This window comes from Schistocerca piceifrons, chromosome 3 (genome assembly GCF_021461385.2).
Source record: "Schistocerca piceifrons isolate TAMUIC-IGC-003096 chromosome 3, iqSchPice1.1, whole genome shotgun sequence".
In the NCBI taxonomy this organism is placed as follows: domain Eukaryota; kingdom Metazoa; phylum Arthropoda; class Insecta; order Orthoptera; family Acrididae; genus Schistocerca; species Schistocerca piceifrons.
This window is the reverse complement of record NC_060140.1, coordinates 417,002,568-417,027,370: the sequence shown is the minus strand read 5'-3', so window position 1 is coordinate 417,027,370 and position 24,803 is coordinate 417,002,568. Positions and strand designations below refer to the sequence as shown.

Sequence of the window (24,803 nt, the reverse complement as noted above, 5' to 3'; positions counted from 1 at the left end):
AACTCTGAGGATCAGAAAAGTTATTTGATGTGAGTTCCGAAGTAGGCTCCGATATCAGCACTATGCTATTTCTGTCTGGAAAGACGTAAGAAGAAGAAAGTATAATTTAGAAATTGAAATTACATATGGTCGACACTGAAAGACAATCGGGTAGCCGGTACTGCACTACAAACACGTTGTAGGATCTACCAGTGTTGTAGGTTCTTTTATAGAAATTATCATGAAACGTTTGTTAAATGTCATTCCACACCTAACATACATAGGTAGTTTTGTAGGCCCTTTACTATTCCTCATCTATACAAAAGATGTTGGAGACAATGTGAGCAGATTGCTTGCAGATGACTCTGTAGTTTACCGCCATGTAAAGTCATCAGATCAAAACAAATTGCAAAGTGACTTAGAAAAGATACCTGTATGGTACGAAAATTTGCAATTGATCCTATACAATGAAAAGTTTGAGGTCATCCACATGAGTGCTTAAAGAAATCCTTAAAACTTCGATTACACGTTAAATCAATCAAATCTAAAGGCTGTAAATTCAACTAAATGCCTAGGAATTACAATTACGAATAACTAAAATTGAAAGAACACCTAGAAAATGTTGTGAGGAAGGCGAATACTTAGAAGATGCAACAGAACTAGTAAAGAAACTGCCACGTTACGCTTGTCCGTCCTCTTTTGGAGTACTGCTGCCCGGTGTGGTATCCTTGCCAGACAGTAATAACGGAGTACATCGAGAAAGTTCAAAGAAGGGCAGCACGCTCTGTATTCTCGAGAAGTAGGGAAGAGAGTGACACGGACATGATACAGGTGGACATCATTAGAACGGGATCTTCTAACGAAATTTTGAAACACCAACTTTCTCCTCCAAGAGCTAAAATATTTTTTTGACGCCGACCTATATAGGGAGAAACGACCATCATAATAAAACATGGGAAATCAGAGCTCGCACGGAAAGATATAGGTGTTCGTTTTCTCCGCGCGCTGTTCTAGAGTGGAATAATGACAGAGATTTATTGTGAAGGTGGTTCGATCAACCTGTGCGAGGCACTTCAGTGTGTTTTGCAGAGTATCCATACAGATATAGATGTAAATTTAGGTAATGGAAATATAGCAACGAAATTAATCACGTACCTTTAAATGTGGTATCACAGGCCCCAAAATATCTTACGTGCGTTAAGAACTCTAGCAACCACCATCAAGCACTCAGAGCAGACAAAGCACTGAAGAGGGAAAGATGATGTCCTAGGTGCAGTGCTCATGGACACGCAAACTTTGTTCTGCTTACTGTACACTTCTGCTATGTGGAAGCGGAAAGGAAAACCACAGTAGTGGCGTGTACTATAAGATGGCCAGTACGACACGACTCACTCCTACCATTTGACAGTGACTTAAAATCCGAAAAAAACCTGTAGCGGATGTCAATATCTTATTTTATAATGATAAAATGCTTACAGCCCCAGGGGAAATCATGGTTTTAACTTTCAACAAATACCGGGAGGATATCTTTCTTAATGGTTTCTTTATTTATTACATTGTTTCTCGCCATCTTTGGTTTACATCCATCTTCTGGTTCACAATTATAGCTTTTGAAACGAAATGTATTGTCAAAGTGCAATTAAATCTGTAAAGAAGTATTTCATTCTCTTAGAATACAGAGTTATCTACTGTAATAGACTAACAGACTACATGAATTCTTCGATTGCAGACAGATCTACTAGTTCTAATCGAAAATCCTTCTGCACTACATTTCATGTGATCCTTCATCCGACTGTAACTTATTTACTTCGTCAAGCATTGATTGTTAGAGGTGTCGATGATGCTCCATCACACTTCTGCTTAAAAGGTATACTGGAAAACCGGAAACTGTGGTACCACTGAAACAATCAATTAAAAGCAATGGCTATTTTGTCAATGATTATTGAGTACCTACCCTCCCTATGTCTAGGGGTAGCGTCTCTGATTCATAATCAAAAAGTCCTCGGTCCCGGGTTGGAAACCCGCAACCGCTAAATTTTGATTAATAATCAGCATTGGTGGCCGAAGACTTCCGGCGTAAGAAGCTATCCTCATTTTGCCAACGGCCTTATCAAAGAGGGCGGAGAAACAGATAGAGGTTCAGGGCACCTTCTTCCCCTCAGTGTAGGAAACTACCTCTAAAGGCGGAAGAATCAGCAATGATCAGCGGCATGAGGATGCCGAAGACACTGGAAACCACTGCATTAAAGACACATAGCATGTATGCACACGACATGTGGCCTCCTGTAATTGGAAAAGAGCCATGATGATCTCTTCACTGGCAAAAGATTCCAGAATAGTCCTCCATTCCGATCTCTGGCAGAGAACTGCCAAGGTGGAGGTGACCCTTGGGAAAGACTGAATAATCAATAAAAGGATAACGTTCTACGAGTCGGGGCGTGGAAGGTCAGATGCTTGAATGTGGTAGGGAAAATACAAAATGTGAAAAGGGAAATGCAAAGGCTCAGTGTAGATATAGTTGGGGTCAGTGAAGTGAAATGGAAAGAAGACTTGAATTTCTGGTCAGATGAGTATAGGGTAATATGAACAGCAGCAGAACATGGTATAACGGGAGTAGGATTCTTTATGAATAGGCAGGAAGGGCAGACAGTTCAGTATTAGGGTTAGTCTTATCAGAATCGACAACAAACCAACACTGACAACTATACTTCAGGTATACATGCCGACGTCGCAAGCTGAAGAAGAAGAGATAGAGAAAGAGTATGAGGACATTGAAAGGGTAATACAGTATGTATAGGGATATGAAAGTCTAATAGTCATGGGAGACTGGAGTGCAGTTGTAGGGGAAGGAGTAGAAGAAAGGGTTACAGGAAAAGATAGGCTTGGGAAAAGGAATGAGAGAGTAGAAAGACTAATTGAGTTCTGTAACAGGTTTCAGCTGGTAATAGCGAATACCCTGTTCAAGAATCACAGGAGGAGGAGGTATACGTGGAAAAAGCCGGGTGATACGGAAAGATTCCAGTTGGATTACATCATGGTAAGACAGAGATTCAGAAATCAGATACTGGATTGTAAGGCGTACCCAGGAGCAGATATAGACTCAGATCACAATATAGTAGTGATGACGAGTAGGCTGAAGTTCAAGACATTAGTCAGGAAGAATCAATACGCAAAGAAGTGGGATACGGAAGTACTAAGGAATGACGAAATTCGGTTGAAGATCTCTAAGGCTATAGATACAGCAATAAGGAGGCAGTACAGTTGAAGAGGAATGGACATTTCTAAAAAAGGGCAATCACAAAAGCTGGAAATAAAAACTTAGGTACAGAGAAGGTAACTACAAGGGAACCATTGGTAACAGAAGAAATACTTCAGCTGATAAGTGAAAGAAGAAAGTGCAAGGAAGAAGAAGGAAGCTAAGATGAAATGGCTGCGTGAAAAATGTGAAGAAATAGAAAAAGAAATGATGTTCGGAAGGACTGAATCAGCACACAGGAAAGTCAAGACAACCTTCTGTGAAATTAAAAGCAAGGATGGTAACATTAAGAGTGCAACGGGAATTCCATTGTTAAATGCAGAAGAGAGAGCAGACAGGCGAAAAGAGAACAATGAAGACCTCTATGAGGGGGAAGGTTTGTCTGATGTGATATAAGAAGAAACAGGAGTCAATTTAGAAGAGATAGGGGTTCCAGTATTAGAATCAGAATTTAAGAGAGCTTTGGAGGACTTAAGATCAAATGAGGCAGAAGGGATAGATAACAACCATTGAGAATTACAATTGGGGGAACTGGCAACAAAAGGACTGTTCACATTGGAATGTAGAATGTATGAGTCTGGAGACATGCAATTTGACTTTCGAAAAAATATAATCCACATAATTCCGAAGACTGCAAGACCTGACAAGTGCAAGGATTACCGTACAATCAGCTTCATAGCTCATGCATCCAAGTTTCTCACAAGAATGATGCACAGAAGAACGGAAAAAATATCGAGGATGTGTTAAATGACGGTCAGTTTGGTTTAGAAAAGGTAAAGGTACTAGAGAGGCAATTCTAACTTTGTGGTTGATAATCGAAGCAAGACTAAAGAAAAATCAAGACACGTTCACAGGATTTGTCGACCTGGAAAAAGCGTTCGACGATATAAAATGGTGCAAGGCTCTGAGAAATTCTGAGAAAAATAGGGGTAAGCTATAGGAAGAGACGGGTAATATGCAATATGTACAAGAGCCAAAAGGGATTGATAAGAATGGACGACCGAGAACGAAATGCTCGGATTGAAAAGGGTGTAAGACAGGGATGTAGTCTTTCGTCCCTTCTGTTCAATCTGTATATCGAAGAAGCTGCTGAATGGTATGAACAGTCCAATGAGTATAGAATATGGATTGAAAGTAAATCGAAGAAAGATGAAAATAATGAGAAGTAGCAGAAATGAGAACAGCGAGAAACTTAACATCTGGATTGATGGGCAAAAGGGAGATGAAGTTAAGGAATCCTGCTATCTGGGAAGCAAAATAACCAATGACGTACAGAGCAAGTAGGATATCAAAAGCGAACTAGCAGTGGCAAAAAGGGCATTCCTGGCCAAAGGAAGTCTCCTGGTATCAAACATAGGCCTTAATTTGAGGTAGAATTTTCTGCGAATGTACATTTAGCGCAGCATTGTATGGTAGTGAAACATGGTTTGTGCGAAAACCGGAACAGAAGAGAATAGGAGCATTTGAGATGAGGTGCTACAGGCGAATGCTGAAAATTAGATGAACTGATAAGGTAAGGAATCAGGAGGCTCTGCGCAGAATCGGAGAGGAAAGGAATGCGTGGAGAACACCAACAAGGAGAAGGGACAGTAAGGTAGGACATCTGTTAAGACATCAAGGGCTGACTTCCATGGTACTAGAGGGAGCTTGTACAAAGTAAAAACTGTAGAGGTAGACAGAGATCTGAATATATGCAGCAGATAATTGGGGACATACGCTGCAGTGCTACTGTGAGATGAAGAGATTGGCAAGGGAGAGAAATTCGTGGCGGGCCGCATCAAAGCAGTCAGTAGACTGATGACTCAATAAAAAAACTATTTGAGTTTTGTAGTTTACGCAGCTACTACGTGTGTCACCCTGCAGGTTATAGCACCATTCTTTCTTCTTTCCTACTAAAGAACTTTCCACAACTTTACGTCTAGAAACGCAACACTCGCGATATCTGTCTCCTTATACTCTTTTTATTCTTCCATACCTACGAAATTCGAATTATTTTGCCTTCATCTTTTCAGATTTTCCTTGTTATCTGGCCTAAATTTTGCTATAAGACAATATGCCAATGGATTCTTCCAAGAGCTTCTCCAACTTTGAATATGGCAGACTTCATAGCATGAAAGTTTCTCTCTTAAAAATGCTGTCCCGTCTTTCTTGTTTTCTTTGAGTGAAGTGACTTAAGCTGACTATTTTTCTAAGTTGTCAAGTCATGTGACCGCCCTCTTTCCAAACGGAAATAGTACTTACAGCGTTCCAAAGTTCTACTGACAATTCTTCGCTGTGATAGATTCCAGTAGGTGAACAGTATTGTGTGTGTGTGTGTGTGTGTGTGTGTGTGTGTGTGTGTGTGTGTGTGTGTGCGCGCGTTTGTTTGTTTGTTTGTAATATCGGGGTGGAATAGACAAAGAGAGATTTGTTCGATCATTCGACAAGCGTTTTCTTCTGTCTCTCCTTGTCATCGGAGTAACATGACTCAGCGTCCTGTGAAAGGAGATTAATTTCTCTAAATATTGAAATCCAAATCGTGCAATGAGCATAATTTTTAGATTATTGACCCTGCTAATTATTCATTTCAGTTCGTTCTTCTTCTGTCTCTGTTTGTCATCGGAGTAACATATCTAAGCGTCCTGTGAAAGGAGATTAATTTCTTTAAATATTGAAATACAAGTCGTGCAATGAGCATAATTTTTAGATTATTGACACTGCTAATCATTCATTTCAGTTCGTTCCTCTTATAGTCAGATAAATACATTTTCGGTTTTACAGAGTCGCCTTCATTGCGTTTTTACAATCAGGTGGTGTATCTTTCAACAGTTTTGTTGCTGCCTCTTTCAACTCACAACTTCACTCGCTTAATTTGTGCTAGGTGTTTTTATACTGTCCGGGTACTGCCTAACTATCAGATATGTTCTCACAAATAGTAAGCTTCACTGAAGCAAGGTCTCTCAAAGCACAAATGCACAACATACATTTAATTTTAAGTTTTGTGCACATCGTATAAAAGCTTTTAGTGAAATGTCACTGGTAGTTATGATGACTAGGACCACCAAACTGGTTTCGATTCTCAATTATCCCATAAATTAGAACTGAAATATAATGAAGCGAGTATCAGTCTTATTAGAGGAATAATGGGTAATGTAACGGAAAGAAAATAATTTTTAAATAGCCTAAGTGAAACTAAATTTAATAAAATTACGAGTGTGTTCGTTACGATAAACTCAAAAGCACTCAACCGTCAATTTCAAGTTATTCTTGCTTGTACATTTCCAGCTCTTTAATGAAAACGTAATAATACATGTTATGAAGTATTACCAGATAGCAAGTTGTAAATCAGTTCGTTCGGTTAACTTAGAAGCTCTCCTGGCGCTTCATGGTAGAAATTTGTCACATTTAATAATTCAGTTAAGGATTTGTCATAAAAATACTAGTAGAACAATTTGCGATTTGTGTATTTATGGCTATTCAAAAAGGACAAAACGTAAGTTTGATATTTTTTATGTTTTTTAATATTGTTTTCTGTTATATTCGAGCTTATAAACTTGGGTAATTAGGTAACTGTAGGTATGAATAATATACTACGTTTGTAGGAAAACCTCTGTAATACATTAGAAACATTCCAATACATACACATATTGCATGACGCTTCACGGACCAGAGTATTCCTGTTTGCTTTATGGTTTTAACGACAGGTTTAGTTGAAGTTGTTGTTAGTGTGCACATGCAATACTATATTCTCACAGTACATTTGCACATCGGCTCTAATATTGTATGACGCATGGAAACCCATCGGGAAAAATTCTCTTTTCGACGAAGGATATGGTTTTTTTAAGATTTGGGTCAGGAGGTTCAGGTGAAAGCCTGGTGCGAAAGAGTGACGTGAATTAAATGAAATATATACTGCTTAAGAATTTTATTTCAACAGAGAAGATATACAATTAGGCTATGACGTCTTGGCAACATTTCCATTCCACAAGGGAAAACGTTATTGTGCATAGGGATCCATTACCCTGGGAACTGATTGCCGAAGCCACCGTTACCAGGGAAACCCCCATTTCCAGGGAATCCTCCATTACCAGGGAAACCTTGTACAGAGCCAAACCCAGGGAAGCCCTGGTTCAGTCCGCCAGGGCCAAAGCCCCCATTTCCGGGAAATCCCTGGTTAAATCCGCCATTGCCTGGAAATCCGCTGCCTGGGAAACCCTGGTTGCCACCAATACCTCGGTTCGGGAAAGCACAGGCAACCGCCAACACCGCCGCTAGAACCTGTAAAAATAAATCATAAAGTGAAGCTCAAAAGCAAATGAAAATTGATGAGTGGAAGAATCTTAATGTTAAGATAGTACGTATAAATACAAATCGTTATAACAGAAGAAACTTTTTCATTAATTTAAAGGCTGTAAGAATTTCCTACAATCTAAAGAATTTAATTTGTTACAGTATGTAACGTAATATAAATGGATGAAATATGTATAAGATTCTTTGAATATGCACAAAAAAAAAAAACGTTGTGCATCACCCAGGTTTCCAGACATCCTGAAAATGGACGTTCACTGTGCATATTTTTGTATCACAGACACAGTCCCTTTTTTCAGAGATGTCACTAAACCTGCCCAAATATGTAAACAACCATGCATGTACAGCACCTGTTAGACAGAGGGGGTACAATAGCCCATCAGTTCCAGTCATTCCACCAGCAAGGAGGTACACGGCGCATGTTGTCTGTCATTCAACCTTGCCGAGACAGTCAGTACCGCGGTTCGATCGCGTCCGCATTGTTACCTTGTGCCAGGAAGGGCTCTCAACAAGGAAGTGGCCAGGCGTCTCGGAGTGAACCAAAGGGATGTTGTTCGGACATGGAGGAGATACAGAGAGACAGGTACTGTCGATGACATCCCTCGCTCAGGCCTCTCAAGGGCCACTAATGCAGTGGATGACCGTACCTACGGATTATGGCTCGGAGGAACCCTGACAGCAACGCCACCATGTTGAGTAATGCTTTTTGTGCAGTCACACGACGACGGGTTACGACTCAAACTGGGCGCAATAGGCTGCATGATTCCCAACTTCACTCCTGACGTCCATGGCGAGGTCCTTCTTTGCAACCACGACTCCATGCAGATGGGCCCAACAACAGACCGAATGGACCGCTCAGGATTGGTATCATGTTCTCCTCGCCGATGAGTGTCGCATATGCCTTCAACCAGACAATCGTCGGAGACGTGTTTGGAGGCAACCCGGTCAAGCTGAACACCTTAGACACACTGTCCAGCGAGTGTAGCAAGGTGGAGGTACCCTGCGGTTTTGGGGTTTTGGGGCGGGGGGGGGGGGGCATTATGTGGGGCTGACGTACGCCGTTGGTGGTCATGGAAAGCACCGTAACGGTTGTACGATACGTGAATGCCATCCTCCGACCGACAGTGCAATCATATCGGCAGCGTATTGGAGATGGCATTCGTCTCCATGGACGACAATTTGCGCCCCCATCGCCCACATCTTGTCAATGACTTCCTTCAGAATAACATCGAACATGCCTGGGATAGTCTGAAAGGGGATTTTTATGGACGACATGACCCACGAATCACTCTGAGGGATGTACGTCGAATCGCCGTCGAGGAGTGGGACAATCTGGAACAACAGTGCCCTGATAACCTTGTGGATAGTATGCCACGACGAACACAGGCATGAATGAATGGAAGAGGACGTGCTACTGGGTATTAGAGGTACCGGTGTGTACAGCAGTCTGGACCGCCACCTCTAAAGGTCTCGCTGTATGGTGGTACAACATGCAATGTGTGATTTTCATGAGCAGTAAAATGAGCGGAAATAATGTTTATGTTCGTCTCTATTCCAGTTCTCTGCACGGGTTCCGAAGCTCTCGGAACCGAGGTGATGCAAAGCTTTTTTTGATGTGTGTATTTATATTAAATTCTTAGGTTTGGGATTCGTCAAAATCGAAAATAACATATCTGATAAGACATTATGTTCCTAAAGGTGAAGTATACTCTGCGTTGATCGTTTGTAAAGCTTTAAAAATGTGTTAATACACGAGGAAGGAGAGAGACCCATGACCAGTCGAAAGTATGGGACAGTCCTGGCCCACGGTCCTGTGATGCAGGCACCGTTCGTAGAAGTCAGCTATCTGGATTCGATTCCCAATGCAGTACAGAATCTAACCTTTCCACAAATGATGGTAAAAATATTTTTTATAAAAATTAGTTTATGTTCACTACGTGAAAAGAGAGGAAAGGAACAAGTATGTTCTGTCCATTGGTAATTTTCTCTACTAATTGTATCAGATGCAGTTTTAAATAAATGTTGAAGATGAAAACGTTAATTGTTCATAAATCAAGGAAATCAAGTATGTCTTGACACTGTTGTCGAAACAAAAGTACAGGGCATAACCACTGTCTGTATCGTAAGCCAGGGTTTCAGAAACAAAAATCTACTGTATAGCAAAATATTTCCGAAAACACGTTTGGATAAATGACAGTGTTACTTAGTGCGTTATTATCTTCAGTCCCAGTCTTAAAGTTAAGAAAAGCGTAATGACCGATTATAGCTTCTCTTGTGTGACCGTATGATTCAGATGATCAGTCGTCAAGTTAGTATATGATTTTCACGTATCCCGTACTTGATTGACCCAAGAATATTTGTATCACTTGTTGGTACTACGCTTCCATCTCTTACAACAATATGTTTTTAAGGCATCATGTCGTATCAACGTTCATCCCCATCGCATGACTAGTCAGCTCAGTGCATAGCGCCAAAAAGAGCATTAAATTCCCATGGAGCTATGTATTGCAAACAATGTAGTGTTTCTACATCTTCGTTAATACTTTGCAAGCCACCTTAAAGTGAGCGGCAAAGGGTACTTTGTGCACAACTGTCACGTCCCTCTTTTCCTGTCCCACTCACGAATGGTTCCGGTGAAGAACAACTGCTGCTGACCTTCATAGTCCTTTCGCGAGGTATACGTAGGAGGCTGACTTGTCTAGAAAAATACGCTCTCGGAATTTTAAGAGTGAACCACACTCTGATGCACAACACCTCTCTTCTAGAGTCTGGCATTGGTGTCTGCTGAGCATCTCAGCGAGATTTCGCGCTCACTAAATGAAACTCTTTCGGGATTTTCTCTGTTTTCTCTCTCAATCCTACCTGATCTCATTCACACTGACGAGCAATAGTCAAGTACTGATCGAGCAAGGGTTTTGCAAGCTACCTTCTCTCTGGGTGCAGTACATTTCCTGATGAATCTGAGTGTGGCAGCTGCCTTTCCTGAGATTGATTTTTTATGTGCTCGTTCCACTTTTAAACGCTACGTACGCATTCTCGTAGATATATTACGGATGAGACTGCTTCCAGTCATTATTTTACAATCGTATAGTCACACGACTTTAAGTCTTTCTGCCTAAATGAGCGTAATAGATTACATTTGTTTATGTCGAGGGTCAGTCGCCAACCTCTGCACAAAAGGCGGACCCTCAGCAGGTCTTCCTGCATTTCGCTGCAATATTCTAGCGTTGCGATTTCTCTGTACACCTCAGTTTACAATAACGTTTTGATTGATGACCTTGACACTCAAGTTTAAACGATAAGGATTACATGTACGCCAGAGAAAGATCCACGAGAACATTGTCAAGTGTTCAGATGATACGTAGTGCTGTCGATGAGTTTGAGATCTTCAGTCCTCAGTAAATAGTTTCCAGCCAAGGGAGGCGAACCGAACATAGAGTGGATCCGATCGACAGAGAAACTCTTTGGTTACAACAAAGCTAAAACTCGACACGTGGTTGTGTGCACTTTGGTATAGCCGACAGCAGAGTGTAACCCTCTTTCCGTAGAATTTGAGCTTGTGTTGCTATACTCAACAGTCTCTAACGTAAATACATAAATTACGTTATTTTACGTAGTTTTTGCTCTCTTCTGACTTGCGCGATGTTAAAGAATATTAGTAGAAGGCAGTCGTACTTGACTTACTATTGTTATTGCCTGTACACTTACCAGCAGAGTCTTCATGATGCTGTTTGCTTGTCTTGTTAACAGTAATGGGCTACCTATTCTAAGCGTCCTTATATACCACGCCGTGTGACGCACAGTCGGCACATTGCGTGACGATCGCAACAGCAGACTTTTGTCCATGCATCTGCTGTTGCCGAGCACATCCCACGCTACAGTAAACACTGTGGAGCTCGAAATCAATACGCAAAAGCTAGTTGTTATATAGAACGGAATAACGCTGGATGAACGTAATCCTAGTTTTCGCTAGACACCAGATTTATTTGGAATTTACGAGGGTGGTTTGAAAAGTTCTCGGAATCACCACGAGAGGTCAGCGCTAGCGCAACAAGTTGTTCGCGTGATATTCATCGGACTATTGCCTGTAAACACGTGCCACGTAAATGCTCTTGGGACAGAACTGTGGCGGTGACGTGGTTCTGTTGTTGTTTTCGCGTAGTGATTTGCTAAGTTGGAAAAAATCGAGATTCGAGCAGTGATTAAATACTTCGTAAAGAAATGTATGAAAGCAAAGGACATTCATGCCGATTTCCAGAATACACTGGGGGACTCTTCTCCTTCATATTCAACTGTTGCCAAGTGGACAAATAAATTTCAATTTGGTCGGGAGAGCTTAGATTATGATCCGCGCAGTGTTCGTCCAAGATGTGTCACTATTCCAGAAATCATTCCAAAAGTGCACAAAATGGTCACGGAGGGTCGCGGATTGAAAGTCCGTGAAGTTGCTCACGCCTGCCAGATGTCATCTGAAAGGGTATATCACACTTTAACTAAGGAATTAGAAATAAAAAAAATTATCTGCAAGATGGCTGCCGCGACTCTTGACAATGGATCAAAAACGTATGAGAATGGACCTATCGGAACAGTTTTTGGCCCGTTTAAGGAGAAATGAACAAGATATTTTGCACCGGTTTGTGATCACAGATGAAACTTGGGTCCCGGAGACAAAACAACAGGCCAAGCAGTGGAAATATGTTGAGTCTCCGCCATCAAAGGAAGCAAAGACAATTCCTTCTGCAGGAAAGGTCATGGCATCAGTGTTCTGGGATGGGAAGGGGATTCTGTTCGTAGATATCTCCCCACTGGGCAAACAATTACTTGAGAATACTGTGCTAACCTCCTGGACAAATTGCAACAAAAGATACGCGAAAGAGGCCAGGTTTAGCAAGGAAGAAAGTCATCTTCCATCAAGACAATGCGCGCCCGCACACATGTGCAGTAGCCGTGCCAAAATTACACGAACTAAGGTATGAATTGCTGCCACACCCGGCTTATTCATCTGATATGGCTCCGTCAGATTTCCACCTTTTCCCAGAACTGAAAATTTTTCTTGGTGGACGAAGATTCAGTTCAGATGAAGAACTGATAACCGGAGTTGACATCTATTTTGCAGGCCTGGAAGAAATTCATTTTCGAGGTGGGACCAAGTGCATTAATCTGTAAGGAGACTTTATTGAAATATAAAATAAGTTTCATTGATGTAAGTACTTTTTTCTATTCCGTTCCGAGAAGTTCTCAAACTACCCTCGTACATCACTTGTCTTACTAGTAGAAACAATCTCATGAAAATACTTCCTTATGCGAAACGCTTCATCCTTCACGTGGAGGTCACGATGTCAAGCAGATGTAAAAACCTCTCAAAGGCCGTCCTGCAAGATTCGTAGAAGTAGTAGTTGTAGTAGTTTATTCAGTCGTAGATCACTTTTACAAGGATATTGGAGATGTTATGGTATTATAATTAAAAAATAAAGGCACTCCGTCTTCAGGCCACAAGTGGCCCATCGGGACCATCCGACCGCCGTGTCATCCTCAGAAGAGTATGCGGATAGGAGGGGCGTGTGGTCAGCACACCCCTCTCCCGGTCGTTATGATGGTATTCTTGACCGAAGCCGCTACTATTCGGTCGAGTAGCTCCTCAATTGGCACCACGAGGCTGAGTGTACCCCGAAAAATGGCAACAGCGCATGGCAGCCCGGATAGTCACCCATCCAAGTGCTGACCACGCCCGACAGCGCTTAACTTCGGTGATCTCACGGGAACCGGTGCGCCCACTGCGGCAAGGCCGTTGCCTATTATAATTTAAGGACAACAAAAATTGCCAACAGTGGGTGAAACACCCAGAAGACATTATCGGATATCACTTTGACTTCGTACACATACACACCATCGGCGCATATGTAGAGAATTAGAGATGCTATTCTCTGTGACATGTAAACGGCTACAAGAGTACATGAGTGTTGTTCGTGATTAGTGTTGTTACTAAGCCCAGTAGGGTATATAAAGGGCATTAACAGCGTCGTGCGCTGTGTGAGTACAGTGAGAGACATGAAGACGCCGCGAACCCGTGTGAGACAGAGTTATCAGCACCTGATCTCATTTGATAGAGACTCATTTTGGGCCTGCGTTTGGCCGAGGCCGAATCATGCAATATCCTGATTTGTGGGACATTTGGATGTGACAGTGTCTCAGTGTTGAACTGCATGCTAATGTGAGGGTTGGCATACGTGTCACCAAAGTTCCGATCGATTGCGCCTGACCACCACAAGGGAGGATCGCCATATTGTGCAACAGGCACACTGTAATAATTTCGCATCTGCCCCTGCCATCCGAGAACAAGTAATGGACTCCATGCAACATTCTGCGTCATCCCGCACCATTGGTCGGAGACAAGCGAAGAGTGTAATTCATTCACACAAGCATTTACATACTTGGAGGTCTAGTCTGACAAAGATGGCACTTATAGGACAAACACTGCAGGCATAAAATTTTAGCTGTTAACAGAGTATGACTTAAAAGAAGCCTGTAAAGTTCATTGGTGCCCAACACCTATTCCAGTGACGATTTCTTGTTGAATCAATTGAACTGTACATTTTAATAACATCACATAACATGAGTGTAACATTGTCAGTGCAGAGTAATGCAGTCTGAGTAAGTAGTGTGAAATAGTCATCTGGAGTTCAGTGTATTTATAGTTACAGGTTTGTGATAGTTTGGTATAAACATTTAAGTAAAAATATATCTTGAGTTAATTATTCATTCCACCTATTTGAGCGTCATTTTCCTGAGGATATACTGAAGGAACTCAAGCATATTTCTTCCATTGTAAATACGTATTACGTAATTTTTCTTTTAATAACAGTTTCTACATCCTTGAGTATGTACTCACAGTCAATAATGGAAAGAAAAGTATTTCTATCAGGAAACGTGTAGTCTGATCAGCTGAACCACAATTACGTCTAACAACTGTTCGCAATTTCCTGCTCACCGCTCACCTCCGGAATACTTTCTAAATGTATGACCTAAGTTGCAGGACGCTCTATCGTGCCATGCGGATATGTTAATTGCGTGGCAACAGGCCCTTAGCCCACATCAAGCTGCTGGACAAATCGGTCTTTTTTCCGTCGATTGCTTAATGACGATTTTTGAATTACTAGCCTAACATTACCGACACTGTGTTTCACAGTGAGATTTGTTACGTACTTCGTGCTACAACAGGGACTCGTTGCCGTTCTAGACATTCAGGAATAGCAGCAAATTGCTCGGTTTAAGTCTCATTGATCTGTAAGGTAAAACGTTCACTCAGTATCGGCGTTCTGTTTATGTTTTTGTCACAGAAACGGCTGTACACAGATATTCGTTATAAACAGAACTTAATCATGCCCATATATGCGAATTATTGGTGTCACCGAGGCCTGTGAAGGTCTACACTCTATTATTCTTAATGTAGTTAATTTATTTGTTTCCGGTGAGATCATTAGCTTTTGGCCGGCCGGAGTGACCGAGCGGTTCTAGGCGCTACAGTCTGGAACCGCGCGACCGCTAAGTCGCAGGTTCGAATCCTGCCTCGGGCATGGATGTGTGTGATGTCCTTTGGTTAGTTGGTTTAAGTAGTTCTAAGTTCTAGGGGACTGATTACCTCAGAAGTTTGCTTAGATTGCTTAGGTGATCACACAATGCAACACCTATGATACCAGTTGAAGACACGATGGCTATTACGGGTTATTTAGTCCCAAATTTCAGTGCCATCTGTTTCGTAGGGAATTACATGAATTCCTGTGTGTGCTAAAATTTCTTTCCAGAGAAGTTTTGTATGCCAGCACCGAGCCACGTAAATCATTAGCTAAGACATCTGAAAAGTGCGTGATTTGCTGTCTGACTATCCAGCCTTAGATTTTCCGTGAAGAAAGCTGCTTCACATCAGGGCTGGATGATTCCTTTCAAAAGATTTTTGGACAACATGGTTGTGGAGAGAAGCAGCGATTAGTATGATCAATCAATAATTCAAGAACAGTCATAATCGCATTTATTATTTTTATAATACCGCCAACCGGTTTCAACCCGACGTAGGGTTCATCTCTATTTCCTTCTCCGTCCTAGTTCAGTAACAGCCTGTGAGAGTCTCTAATGGCTTGTGCGTCGCCCTGAATCTAAGCTTTAACCGACCTTCCTGTTTATGGAACTCTGGCTTCTCAGACCACCGTGGAATTGAAGTGCGCAGCGAGTGAGGTGCGGGTAAGCAACAGGTTGTGCTTCGGATGCGGTTCGCTTTAACCTTAGCTGCAGAGTAGACTGCACATCCACAATACAGTGCAGTGTTGCCCTGGGCGTTCCGTTTTGCGGGTTGTAAAAAAGTTCGCAACGACATGGGGCAGTGGTTCCCTGTTCTAATGAACATCATGAGATGTCACGAGTACTGTGAGGTATCGTCGAAAAGCAACAGAAACTTTAATAAGTGCACTTAGTAAAATTCTGACTCAATATTTCATTAACGTAATGTACGGTACGGCGTAATGAACAGCTAACAAATGTGGTCTGACACCAGTCGCTAATTGTCCTATCAGGACCATTCAGAATTACGAGAGAACCGTACGGACGCAGTGTGGGCTGAATTATATCGGAAACACGCCTGAGCTTCCCTCTCACCACTAAAAGTTGAACTGTAGATTGTGTCGGCATTGTGAATGATTTATATTGCTTTGTCCATAGCAAAATGAACAAACTCTCCTTAATGTATAACAGTAACACCAGTACTAAATCGTTGAAAATGTGCTAAAGGAATATATTTAAGGTGTTATTATTATTCACTATCTATAATTCAGTGTCTGATAACGCAAAATTGGTAATTTATATGAAAATTTGAACAACGCATATGCAGCACGCTGCATAGGTGGGGTGGGGGGGGGGGGTGGGGGGGGGGGGGGGGAGAGACCAAGCCACGTTTATACACGGGACCCATTTGCGTTCTCGGGAACGATACTTGCTAGACCGTTACTGACGCCCAGGATTAGTACTATACTGCCATCTACTGAGGGCTTTCACAAACTTCACAGTACCAGATGAGTGAACGTCTTAGTGCGAAGAACATACTTCTGTTTTCTTGTGTTTTTATATAAAGAGAGTAAATTTTGGTACTCAGACATCAAAGTTCCCAGGGAGCATACATTTTAGAACTGAGAATAGATAAATCTACGTCCCTTTGCAGGAGATAATTCTGCTTTACATGGTATATTTGTATAATTTGAAAGCCTGGAAGTTACAATTGTATTTTCGAGACTAATTCGATTTCACACAGGGACACATTTACATACTATTTTGCCTGCTATTCTATTTGATACCCAGTCAAGGAAACTTTAAGATGACAGCAGTTGGAGACGTAATTTTTAAAAAAAATTAAGGTACAAGAAAATAAAACGGAGAAATTGCTAAAATCTGAACATAATGAATCTCAAACAGAAGGAATTAATTCTATGAAAGCAAAAACCGATAAGGGTAAGAAGTTGCTAAAAGTAAGAATAAGGAAAAATATGGATAGGCCTACTTACGACGATATCATTAGTGTTCTGCGCAAGGGCTGGTTTTCACAAGATAACCCTCGATGCTCTTCTGTCTTCTGCCATCCTCTTCAGGTCCGCGTAGTTTCTGCTTTCCTTTATTTCGTCTATCATCTTGTGTCTCAAATGGTTCAAATGTCTCTGAGCACTATGGGACTTTACATCGGAGTCTTCAGTCCTCTAGGCCTTAGAACTACTTAAACCTAACTAACCTAACGATATCACACACATCCATGCCCGAGGCAGGATTCGAACCTGCCACCGTAGCGGTCAAGCGGTTCCGGACTGAAGCGCCTAGAGCCGCTCGGCTACCGCGGCCGGCTCTTGTATCTCATCCTTCCTCTACACCTACATCTACAGAGATATTGCGCAAAACACCGTACAGTGCGTGGAGGAGGTCACCCTGTACCATTATTTGTGATTTCCCCTCCTGTTCCACAGCAAATAGAGAGAAAAACGACTGTCTCTACGCCTCCGTATGAGCCCTAATTTCTCGTATCTTTGCCAGCCAGGGTGGCCGAGCGGTTCTAGGCACTACAGTCTGGAACCGCGCGACTGCTACGGTCGCAGGTTCGAATCCTGCCTCGGGCATGGATGTGTGTGATGTCCTTAGGTTAGTTAGGTTTAAGTAGTTCTACGTTCTATGGGACTGATGACCTCAGAAGTTAAGCCCCATAGTGCTCAGAACCGTTTAACCCATTTTTTTTGACTCTCGTATCTTTATCTTCGTGGTCCTTACGCGCGATGTATGTTGGCGGCAGTAGAATCGTTCGGCAGTCAGCTTCAAATACCGGTACTCTAGTCCGCCCCCGGTAGCTGAATGGTCAGCGCGACAGAATGTCAGTCCTAAGCGCCCGAGTTTGATTGCCGGCTAGGTCGGAGATTTTCTCCGCTCAGGGACTGGGTGTTGTGTTGTCCTATTCATAATCATTTCATCCCTATCGACGCGCAAGTCGCCGAAGTGGCGTCAAATCGAAAGACTTGCACACGGTGAACGGTCTACCCGACGGTAGGCCCGAGTCACACCGGTACTCTAAATTTTCTCAATAGTGTTTCTCGAAAATATCGTCGCATTCCCTCCAGGGATTTACATTTGAGTTCCCGAAGCATCTCCGTAACACTTTCGTGTAGTTCAAATCTACTGATAAGAAATCTAGCAGCCCGCCTCTGAATTACTTTGACGTTTTCCTTCAGTCCGACCCGGTACGGATGCCAAACACTCGAGCTGTACTCAAGAACAAGTCGCATGAGCGTCCTGTATGCGGTCTCCTTTACAGTTGAATCACTCTTTCCTAAAATTCTCACAGTAAACCGAAGTGGACCACTTGCTTCCCTGCCACAGTTTTCACATGCTCGTTCCACCTCGTATCGCTTCGCAACGTTACGCCCAGATATTTAAACGCTGTGACTGTGTCAAGCAGGACACTACTAATACTGAATCCGAACATGTCACGTTTCTTCTTCCTACTCACCCGCATTGACTTACATTTTTTCACTTTATGACTAACTGCCATTCATCACACCATTCATCTTGGTAGTTGTTGTATGCTTCGCGCTTAGGTGTTTTCACATACGCACGAATGTCTGGTACCGGGTAACCTTCGCTTGTCATCATTTGTACGTCCTCTTTTGAAACTACTTTCCTCTATATCCATCGGACTGGAACTAAGTGATGCCTATTCACTGTCTAAGTAAGATGTTAATAACTGCTCGCCGCGCGGGATTAGCCGAACGGTCTCAGGCGCTGCAGTCGTGGACTGTGCGGCTGGTCCCGGCGGAGGTTCGAGTCCTCCCTCGGGCATGGGTGTGTGTGTGTGTTTGTCCTTAGGATAATTTAGGTTATGTAGTTTGTAAGCTTAGGGACTGATGACCTTAGCAGTTAAGTCCCATAAGATTTCACACACAATTGTTATCATCAATATCTGCTCTCCTAGCCTTCTTGGCTGAGTTATTTACTTTTGTAATCATAGTTGCTATATTTAAATAATAATTGCTAATCCCTGTTTCTATACTGACATTGTCGAAAAGATCCGGCCTATTTGTAGCTACGAGGTCTAAGATAATTCCATTGCGTGTAGGCTGCCGAGCTAGCTGCTCGAGATAATTTTCAGAAAACGTGTTCAAAAGTATTTCGCATGACTGTGTCTGTATCCCCCGCAATGAATCCATCGACATCCCAGTCTATACTCGGCAGGTTAAAGTCGTCTCCAACTAGTACTGCATGATCTATATATTTACGCGCTATTGACCCTAGACTTTCATTGAATCATTCTAGAACTGTCACAGCGGAATCGAGTGGCCGGTAAAAACATCCAACAATTAACTTAGTTTCACCTAGAACTGTTATACGTGACCACATGACTTCATTGTCATACTCAACTTCGATCTCAATATAGACAATATTTTTGTCAACTGCAATGAACGCTCCTCCTTGTATGGGCTCTGATTTGTCTTTGCGATATACGTCGCACGACTCTCTAAATATCTCAGAGCTTTCCACTTTGGGTTTCAGCCTGCTCTCAGTCGCAAGAATAATCTGAGGACGAGAGCCGGCAGGAGTGGTCGTGCGGTTCTAGGCGCTACAGTCTGGAACCGAGCGACCGCTACGGTCGCAGGTTCGAATCCTACCTCGGCCATGGATGTGTGTGATGTCCTTAGGTTAGTTAGGTTTAATTAGTTCTAAGTTCTAGGCGACTGATGACCTCAGAAGTTAAGTCGCATAGTGCTCAGAGCCATTTTTTTGAGGGCGAGAACTTTCCTGGAGAGCAGTAAATTCGGGAACTTTACTGCGAATACTTGAACAATTTACTGATAAAAGTGTGACAGTCGAAGTGTCTTTATTCTGAACGCCGTCTGACTTCCTTTGCTGTGAATCGACCGGCGGGTGTGCATCAGAACACTTCAAACTACCGCCTAGTCTCAACCTCTATCACAAATTAATCGTAGTAAAGCGTCAGGTAGCAAGCGCTCTCGCCTCAACAAACGTTCCACACAGTTCTTCTTCCTTTCTCTTATAACATGCAGTAGCCTGATGAGGATGAAAACTGCCTTCGTATTTACTGCTTGAAACGATATAACCAACCAAATAGAAATAAAGAATGGATCTAATGCAGTAGATGTGAAATGCAGGCTCATACAATTATGTCACAGGAATTATTTTTCGTGTACAAAAATAGAGACTCTGACACTGATGACGACTGGATCTTTAATTAACATTCAGAGATCTATGTATATCATATTATGCTAATAGGTGGAAGTTAGCCAGTAAATTTGCATATTGTCAGTAAAATAGTTGTATTTTATTATGTTAATTAGTGTAAGCAAGCCTGTTATTTTGTTTATTGCCAATAAAACGCATTTTGAAAAATTTAGTAGTGTATTTTTTTTATTCACCGTGTTCTGTGATATGCGTAAGAACTCGACTTGAGCCTATATAATGTCATTTTGCTCTTTTAAACGTAAGGTTGAGTTAAAAGACACATACATCATTACTGTTATATGACTAAATAATTTTAAACACTATAAATCTAACCAAACAAATTTTATAAATCGGAAAATAAATCTGCGTAAATGTGGCCCGGTCGCTCCTACCCAACTCTGCAACTGAAGTCATTATCACATGGTTGTTTGGTGACTCTCGACCCATTTCCAGGCGCATGTCAGAAGTTTCTATTATAGCTATCTGCCTGGCTAAGATGTACTAAGTAATACCGTAATGTGTCCTATCAGCAGACACTGCATTGTTTGATGTTCAGTAGGAGGAGTATCGAATAACACTGGTCCATCTGTCAGAAGGCTTGTAGCGTCCTTCTTGCTATGTGACAGGACCCATCTGTACGCTAGCATCGAGTATCTCCGTCTCCAGCCACCTCCCCCTCCCCCTCCTCCCCCTCATAATCAACAAAACCATAAAAACAAACAAGCACACTGCACACTCATCCACACGACACAGATAAAAGCTCACAGCAATAGAACTAAACTGAATTAAACTCCGTCCGAACAGGCCTTGGAAGGCCTAACGATACCGACTGGCCGCATTGTCATCCTCAGCCCACGGGCGTCACTGAATGCAGATATGGAGGGGCATGAGGTCAGCACATCGCCCTCCCGGCCGTTTGTCAGTTTACGAGACCAGAGCCGCTACGTCTCAATCAAGTAGCTCCTCAGCTTGCCTCACAAGGACTGAGTGCAACCCGCTTGCCAACAGCGATCGGCAAACCGGATGGTCACCCATCCAAGTGCTATCCCAACCCGACAGCGCTTAACTTCGGTAATCTGACGGGAAACTGTGTTACCACTGCGGCAAGGCCTTAGGCTCAGAGCAATAGGCTGAGGACAAATAAGGGAAACTTTCTAGGCACCGGTATGAGGGCAACTATAAGGTTTTAGTCATTACCTCAAAAACATAAAGTTACATAATTAATATTTTGTTCGTTTGCGCCAGTTGAGATTCTCCGATACTGTATCGAAAGCGCGATGCTATCTCTTTGCCTGTGTAGCTACGCAAGAGCATTCTTGACATTCCGCCAGAGGGCGTGAACTCTCTCTACCGCGCCGACTTACTGGCGATGCACGTGAGCTCACCCTCAGTCGTTTACCTGGAGGATGGCCATCCAGGGAGTGATAGCAGCCATGTGCGACATAGACATTATAAGCAACTGCCGCAACTGAATATCATTTTGAGCGAGTGTGCCGCTGTTCTGTCATCTTACAAGCGCGAGACGCACGTTGCTCCGATTTGGTGAAACCTAATCAGCTATTCGTGGCTACAATACTCATGCGCAAACCGGGTTTTGTGAGTCGTAGTCATCGGCGCTTGTTGAACTTACTTGGTGAGCAGCTTTGTGTGTAGACTGTTTGAACAGTTTACGCTGCGCCACAGTGTTCTTTGTATGGTATGTTTTTAAGTTTGAGTTAATCCCGATTTTATTTGAAGAGTTTAACAGTCTAGCTTAAATACTTTATGTTGCTAAAAGCTTCCGACTGTCTATGTTATAGTTACTCCTGTCTTATCAGATTTGAGCCCGGTTTGTAATTTCATAAATATATTTGAGCTGGCCGCGTCTAATATTTTTTTGTACCCAATCTTAATTTTACTGCTTATGGGCGTTGTGTTCAAATATTATTTATAGATTCTTTTACAGAACTAGCCTGAGTCAATTGGGGTCTACTTAGAGTTAATGTAATATTTCTCTCATTTATATAAAGCCTATTTTTCACATTATTCTGTAACTGCGCATTGGTTGCTTTGATTTCTGGGTTTATAGTTGTTAGTTGATGTATTGACTAAATGTTTAATAAAGATTAATGTAGTTTTCTTCGGAACATTTGTCAACAGAAATTTTCTCTCTGTTTTAGTAAGGCTTGAATACGTACTGTGCCTCATTGAATTTCTTTGAGACAGAAGGTCTACATAATGTCAACATTGCAAAACTTAACGGCAAATTGCTTAAGTTTCAAATATTAATGGCTTATTGGTAATCCTCTTGCGTTTTCTAGTGTTTGTCGGATATGACGTGTTAAAAGAGATATATATCAGTTTCGAGAATTTTTTAAAACTAAATTTCCCGTTATTGGACGAAGTGTTAATTTTTTTGTGGCCTAAAACCTTACTATTGTAAGCTCTTAGCTTTCTGACGCATTTCAGTTTTCAAGTACATGTCTGCAATGCTCTTACGCACTGAAATCCAGGAGCCGCAATAGCATAGCATGCTGTAGGAGGGGCCAAAACAGAAAGTCGCAGCCCATCTACATTTCCTCAGTGAACCACGCTTCGAGACGATAGCTGAAAATTTACCGCTACCTCTCGTAGTCCATTGTAACCTATACCGTGAATATTACCTACAACATTTAGCGTTGAACCATAATAGCACAAAACTGTATAGTACTGTATATTACGAAATTATTCCTTGGGGCGCATTATCGGTATATTCCTCTAGCTCAAGTAGAAATAACTTCCAGAACGGTGTTGTACGCTCTTGCTAAGAGTCAGTCCGACGTACAATTTTAACGCGGAAGCATATTCGATTGAAATATTTTGTTACATTATTAAGTAATAAAAGCCGCAAAGTAACAGATGCCTATCTTGAACGTTTCCACAAAATAAAGCATGTGCTACATAATGACAGCAAATTGCTAGTGCTACACTTTTGTTACACATGTATTTGTTGATTAATTACGTGAAAAGGAATTGTTATATGTATCAGCACTGTACGTCGGGCCTCTACTACTAGTGAAAACTTCTCATATCCTCTCTCTCTGCTATCCTTTTACAGGACACTAATTCGGCTAAAGATTTAAAGATGCGATGATACAAACAACGACAAAAATCTACAGTGAAAATTATAGAATGATGATTGTTGCTCAGTGTTTTCTCATATGTGTAAATAATAGTTAGCAACACGGCTTCATCAGCATGGAAACATGGCCGTTTATCTGTAATCGGTGAGAAATATAATATACTGAACTACTGAAAGACTCGCTTCACATGGTCTTTTTTCCCCTTTCGTTTTCCGAATTGGAAAAAAATGTGCAGTTAACCACCTCACTCGCACAACATCTAAATTACCCAAGCTGCACTGACGGAAAAAATCGCAATACCAAGGAGACATGCGACGTGAAGTTGGTAGGCGTGTTTCCACATCTGAAAGATGATGTCTTCAGATTTCGCGCCAGTCGCGTAAGAGCGTCGCTAGTAGAGCCATCATGAGGATGCAAATCAGGTTTGCATTAAATACCTGCTGTAACGGTCTTGAGCGTTAGCTGCCTTTCAGACTGGACGTGGTGAGTTGATGTTAGTCAACAATGCTTTTAAGACGACAAAGACACCAGTATGAACACGTCACTGAATTTGAACGAGGTTGTGTAATATGGCTAAGAGAAGCTGGATGTTCCTTCTGTGATATTGCAGAAAGACTTGACAGCAATGTAGCCACAGTACATAATTAATGGCAGCGGTGGTCATGATAATGTACGGACGCAAACACACAGGACTGCGGACGACCACGTGGCACTACCGAGAGGGAAGATCGTGTTCGGCCTGTGGCTGTGGCGCATCGTACTGCATCTGCACCAGCATTTCGAGCAGCAGTTGGCACCACAGTGACACAACGGTCTGTTACAAATCGGTTACTTCAAGGACAGCTCCAAGCGAGGCGTCCTGTAGCTTGCATTCCATTAACCCCTACCCACTGCTATCTGCGGCATCAGTGGTGTCAAGCGAGACTGATGAAAGCTTGTTCTGCCTTGGTGCCAGCTATTGTCATGTGATGGTTAGAAGCGGGCCAGATGTGCTCCTAAAACCAAGCTGTCTGTGAGCTTGACACACCGGACCTACACCTGGAGCTATGGCCCGGGGTGAAATTTCACGTGACATCTTGGCTATCCCAAACACCCTGACTAAAACTTTATACGTCAGTCTGGTGATTCGGCCTGCTGTGCTGTCAATCATGAACTGAACATCAGGGGGTGTTTTCCAACCCGGTAACGCTCTTTCGCATACCACTGTTGTAACCCACCATACTCTACAGAGTGTCGATACGTTTTCTTGGCCTGTTCGATCATAGATTCGTCTACAACCGAACACATGTGCGACGTCATCGGACGGCAACTCCAGCGTCATCCGCAAACAGCATTAACCTTCCGTTTATTGACTGTCCAATTGCAACAAGCATCGAAGTCCATCCCACAAACTGACACTTGGCATCTGTACAACAGCCTTCAACATC

General features: G+C 42.3%; 1 protein-coding gene and 1 pseudogene across 1 annotated transcript in view; one reads left to right on the top strand and one right to left on the bottom strand.

The window, feature by feature from the left end:
* LOC124788704 (LIM domain only protein 3-like) overlaps positions 1 to 24,803 on the top strand; it is a 339,539-nt gene that overhangs the window by 115,572 nt on the left and 199,164 nt on the right. The window lies entirely within an intron of this gene.
* On the bottom strand, positions 13,198 to 13,315 carry LOC124790629 (annotated as a pseudogene).